Source organism: Ctenopharyngodon idella, unplaced genomic scaffold (genome assembly GCF_019924925.1).
Source record: "Ctenopharyngodon idella isolate HZGC_01 unplaced genomic scaffold, HZGC01 HZGC01CH25, whole genome shotgun sequence".
Taxonomy (NCBI): Eukaryota; Metazoa; Chordata; class Actinopteri; order Cypriniformes; family Xenocyprididae; genus Ctenopharyngodon; species Ctenopharyngodon idella.
In genome coordinates, this window is record NW_026138716.1 from 817,501 (window position 1) to 823,798 (window position 6,298).

Here is a 6,298-nt window from a genome sequence, read left to right on the forward strand (position 1 = left end):
ATCAGAGCTGTTGACGTCACGATACTCGTCTGAATCCCCCTCGCTCAGTCACTCAAGGGGCTTTCGGGCATATAGTACATACTATTACCTGTAAAATAATATATTCATGGTATATTGCTTGTGTGTTCGGAAGACACTCGTAATTAATTTGTAATGTACTTAAATCACAAATAAAGCGTACTTATTACACAAATAAAGTATACTTAAGTATACTGAATTGGGGGAAGGGGTTTTACTGTGTGCTCTGTCAAATAAATTACACCCAGGACAACTTTGGAAACATTAAGTTGTATTAAGGTTTTTGAAAGAAATCTCTTCTGCTCACCAATGCTGCACTGACCCTAAATTTTGTGTCAAAAAGATTTTTATTTTATTTTATTTTTTTGGTAAAGAAATGTAAATAATAATAATAATAATATTTTTATTCAGCAAGGATATATTAAATTGATCAAAAGTGACAGTAAAGACATTTATAATGTTACCAAATGGGGAAAAAAGCTCATAATGAAATAAATGTTTTTCTCTAGTTCACTTTGGCCACAATTGTTGCAACCTCCTTTTGCCAAGATAACAGCTCCGAGTCTTCTCCTATAATGCCTGATGAGTTTGGAGAACACCTGACAAGAGATCAGAGACCTTTCCTTCATACAGAATCTCTACAGATCCTTCAGATTCCAGCTCCATGTTGGTGCTTCTTCTCTTCAGTTCACTCCACTCATTTTCTATAGGGTTCAGGTCAGTGGACTGGGACGGCCATGGCAGAAGCTTCATTTTGTGCTCAGTGACACATTTTTGTGTTGATTTTGATGTTTGTTTTAGATCATTGTCCTGATGAAAGATCCAACCACGGCCCATTATAAGTTTTTTAACAGAAGCAGTCAGGTTTTGATTTTTTATCTGTTAGTATTCGATAGATTTCCAATTTTTGTCCCGCTAAAGCCTTATTTGATCAGTTATTGTGATTTATGAGTGAAGCCGAATTGCCGATGACTCCTGTGCTTGTGATAGGGCGCATGTTAACTGATGGAAAGAACGAGCAGAGAGCTCCTCCCTCGTGTGCGTGCACTCTCTCTGTCTTCAACCTATAAGCACTCTCTCCCTCGCACATGTTAATCTAAATCAACTGGCATGATGCTAAAAGTTTCACGTGGTGCATTCAGAGAATTTTTTCCTGAATTACCTACCACTGGGTGTGAATAGTGTTAAAAAAAAGTCACCTCATCTTCTCTGACAGGCGTTCCACACATGCAGCTGACATAAACCACACTTTCAATAAACGGAAAAGAAAATCCTATCCAGTGATGAAGTGTTTTCTGTGTTGACAAATCTTTTGCAATGTCCTAACAGCCGGGATTTGCACACCATGCGTCCACGTCCGCTAATGTCCAATTCGCGACATAATGACTTATTTGAACCGATTCAACTGATCTGTCCAACACTGAATTCACGCGACATCACTGTCTGAATCAGTGTAGTAGTATAACAAATCATTTACTCAGAACAACTCTGAAATGAGAACATAAGTGTGCTTCCCCCATTTAGCGAGAGTGGTTAGTAGGATTTAGCCTTAATAATCCACAGTATTTTCAGGTTATTTATATGACAATGTGTAGTAAATTACCTATAAAATCAGTTAGTTTATACTGGAGTGAGGGGAAACCAGAACAAAGCAAGCTGTTGTTAGCTAGGTGCATTCAATTGTATATGGTAGAAAATTAGACTATTAGTTAAAATAAACTTTTTAATGCTACTTTTTAATATTGATTATTAATTATTATTAATATATATACCAAAATAATGATCAGGTTAAAGCAAAGAAGCATCTTCTCTTACAAAGCTATGAAATCACAGATTTTTTTTCAAAGAGGGCAAGAAAGGATTACAGTGAGAGTGACGGGTAATTTATTGTCAGTATTGGACTCGCAGATCATGTGGGTAGGGCACTTTTTACTGTTTGTGTGGATGACCATGTCTGTCAGCTACCACCGAAGACCATTTTTGACCCAGGAAAAACCCTGACTATACCTTATAGATCATGTTTTAAGATTAAAAACAAAACTGTTGTCTAACTTAAAATTAACTCTGAAAATTAATTATCACCCATGATAATCCATCTAAGTACTTTAAGTTTAGAAAAAGCATCATTCAGTTTACAGTCTATAGACATATAGCAGGTACCATCTAAATTCTTTTAAAAATAGAAATAAAAGAAAACAAATTCACATAATCTTTTCAATCATTATTTTCAATAAAACAGAATTTTACTTTTTCGTAATAACCGTTTCATTAAGATTTCTTTTCACAACAGATCCATTTACAGTCATTATAGCCCACAAAAAAAGAACATAAATAAACATAAACCTAAACTTATTTTATTTTGTTTATCTTAATACATTTCGTTAAAATGACAAAAGCATCAAAACATATCAATTCAATAATAAAATCAACAATTGGTTTGTTTTTTATTACTTACATCTTTATCATGACATCACTGCTAATCATACTCAATACCTAATTGTTTTTAAGCTGAAAGTCAATTTTCACAACATTTCACAGTATTCAGACCATGTCGACAGTACAACATTTAAACTCAGATAATTAGAGCTTCCTTTAAAGTCAGTTTTGTTCTCAATGTCTTGTCAATTATAACTGCTTAGGCTAAATTACGAAAATCTTAACCCTCTGTCTTTTTGCAGTGATACTTTTCATCTCATTAGTCTTGCCACTGCACCAAAATTGTCGTAAACTTTAACAAGGCCTGACAGATTTTTTTATACATATAATCTTTCATATCACTTATAAATTATACAAATTTGACATGATTAATTTCTTAAAGCTGTTTTGAAACAGTTTTGCATCTTTTTTTTTTTTGTTGTTATAACTGCTTCAATTTTTTTTTATAACTTTTGTAACTGCATTCCTTTATTAAATTGTTAGTCTGCAGATCCAAAATATATTATCATCATTACTCTCTCAGTCCCACTTATCTCTACTGTTTTGCAGAAACCAAAATATTATTTTACTCCGATCTCAACTCATGGATTGCACAGACAGCCTTATAGCTTCTTTCTCTTTCAACTCTTATTACATAAGTTGTAGTTCTCTTAGCATCTAATGTCATGCATCCATTTAATGGATGAAAATAAAACTGTTTATATTCACTCCTCCTTTGTTTGCCCACCAGCCTTCCATAAATTTGAGGGGTTTCTCTAATCCAGAGAGTAATATCCAATCCACTTAAAGCTCATACCATGTTCTTTATCGTCTTTTCATCAGATTCAATCAGAAGTATCGGCTTCTGAGTTTTTCATTTCACTTAACCCATCTGTAATGATAAAATACTCATTCCAGAGGTTAATGATATATACACTGTCACAGACCCACCAGGCTCATCCATCAGCCAATCACAGCGCACTCCTTCACCCGAGTACTAACCACGCGCACCTGATCCCCATCACCACACAACCACCGCCAGACACTTAAGCACAGCACTCACCTCAGTTCACTGTCTGGTCTCGACTGACACAAGGACTGCTACTCCCAAGCTCTTGCATTGTGAGGAATACTTACCTGCTTTATCTCAGCGATTCTCCTGGTCTCCCTGCAAAGTGTCTGCGTGTGTTCTCCTGCCATTCCTGTTTGTTCTGTCTACCTCTGCACCAGCCATCCGCCACAAGTCACTCACCTGCAAAGGAAAAGGACGGTATTACCATTCTTAGCTACCATCACAAGTATCTAATTCACAGTCACTTACCTGGTCATCTGTTTATCCCACGCTGTTGATCAATAAAGTCTCTCATCATTACTAACCTGTTGTCTCCCGCTCCTCTGTCCATAACATACACACAATGAGTAAAGAATATTTCCCCAAACCAACACATACAAAACACACAGTTCAGCCACCCTCACACACACTCATACTAGACGCATGAATATGAACCCCTCATTTTCAAGGTTTGCTTTTGATGTTACAGTTTTTCTCGATTGCTTAAACACTATAACCAGGCTTTTGAACTAAAATTTCAAAATCATAACGCCATTTATCGAAAAGCGCACCCATTTCCCTAAACAATAAACACTATTCCCCTTTTTGACACATGAATCATATTTGTTGATCTGTCATTGCAAAACTCTACACACAAATTCTTTCATTTCTCATTGCCTACACCATGTTGTCATTTATAAAGCACTAGCATTCAATATTGTTCACTCAAGTCAGCATAGCTTGAGCTCAGTTAGCACACAGTTACCCACGTGGAAACGCTAAGAGTCAAAATTTATCACACACCAATCAGATCCTTCAATAGAGAGATAAAAGAGCCCCGAGTCAGTTCATTCAGTTTTGGAGCAATGAATCCAGAGAGACATGACTGAAAAGGTTGAGGACACCAGAGAGGAGGAGGAGGATGAGCAAGAGCGGTAAAGAGTGGAGGAAGAGGTGAGGGAAGAGGAGGAGGACGAGGATGAGGATAAGGATGAGGTGCAAGGAGACAAGGAGTCTCAGATGAAATTCGTGCCACTAGTTGACCATGTCTTTGTCCGTAGTATGACTATGAGGGAGGCTGGGCAATGAGTTTAGTTAAACTTAAGTTGCTTCACCGTTGCCTCGATCATAAGAACCTTCAGGGAGGAAAACAGGTAGGTGTACCTCAGTGTGCTGTAACTTTTGAGTGCTGTACTCTGTTACAACACATGCATCAAAGTGCCTTACGTACAGATAGAGTTTCTGTCTGCTTCCATTTTGTAAAAAGGATGTGTTACAGTTACAGTAAGACTATGTTGTAGTATGTGTGTTTTTGAGGGCTTGTGTGTGATGTCTGAGGGCAAAATTTTTTGGTTTTTCAGCAAGAGTGAATGTTTTTGAGTGTAAAGCTTTCATTTTGACCTGAAAATAGGATGTTTGGGGAATTGGGTGAGACGTTATGGATTTGTGTTTACTGTTTTGAGAATATGAGGCATAGTTTCAAGAAATGTGTTTAAGCAATCGAGAAAAACTGTAAATCTTAAAACATATTTCAAACTCACTTTTTTTTTTGCTTTTACTCTTCTCCAGTCTCAAAGCATGTCTGTTTTAATCTCATTGCTTTGTTTTGTTTAAGCTGTAGCAGGCTGATAACAGACAGACAGAGTACCATCCTTGCCTCCCCCCAAGCAGTCTCTCTCTCTTACTGCACAAATAATCTTTTCAACAACCTCTCAAGACTAACTTAGACAATGTAATATTAAATTTATTACTATATAAAGAATAATCATTAACCAAGTTTAAAATGTAATTGTATGTATATATTTTTTTTTCAAATAAAAAACATCTTTTATTCTCTTCAATCTGTAAAAGTGTTTTTCATCTTTAACCATCACCATGCCTTGGAATTATCCTGTGCCATGTCTAATGACCTGTGAAAACTATGATAGGGACATATTAGTTCAAAATCAACACAGCCTCACAGATTCAGGGATTCATCGTAATGTTGAATCCGAAACTTCTGTACAGTTCTTGCCAATAGGGCAACCAACATCATGTTAATACATTTTGCTATGGTCTCCCCAGAAATTACGGACAATCACCTCATGGTCTCAGTCGGCACTTGAAAGCTCATTCCCATCAGCTCTTTATAAAGAATCTCCTTTTCCTCAGGGTGTTGTACCCTGGCATAGTTGCATCAAGTTGTGGACTTGTCACAGTGAAAAACAAGTCTTCCTAGGAATGCGGTTTCTGGTGAGTGGTATAGAGAAACATTTTTGGGGCAGACCCCGCGAGGCCCCCGAAAGGGGTGTTTTTTTTTTTTTTTGCGCAGGGCGCACGCTCACTCGTTTCATTCATTTTTTTTCTTTATTTTATTGCAGAACTTATAATTACATACAAGATCAGGGAAAATACCATGGTTGTATCTTTAACAACGAACAATCATAATGACAAAAAACAAAACAAACAAAAAAACAAAACAAATATGGATTTGTGTACATAGTATGATATTATATACACAGATAAAAGCACAACGACAAGGTTAAATATCTGAATATTTCATCATAATGCTTAAAAAAAAAAAAAAAAATTATTTATAAGCCTGAGGGATGAAAAGACAGTTAAATTCAACAAGAAAAAGAGGAAAACATAGGAGATTTAAGACACTTTTGCTTGTGGATGAAAATGTTTGCATATAAAATAAAGAAATTAACAACATATTCAAGAGTACAAAATTTGTTCTCCTTTGGCCAATCCTAAAGCCATATTCACGTGTTTTATATCAAATCAAAGCTTTTCATTTACGGTTTACCACTATAATAATGATGCTGCTCT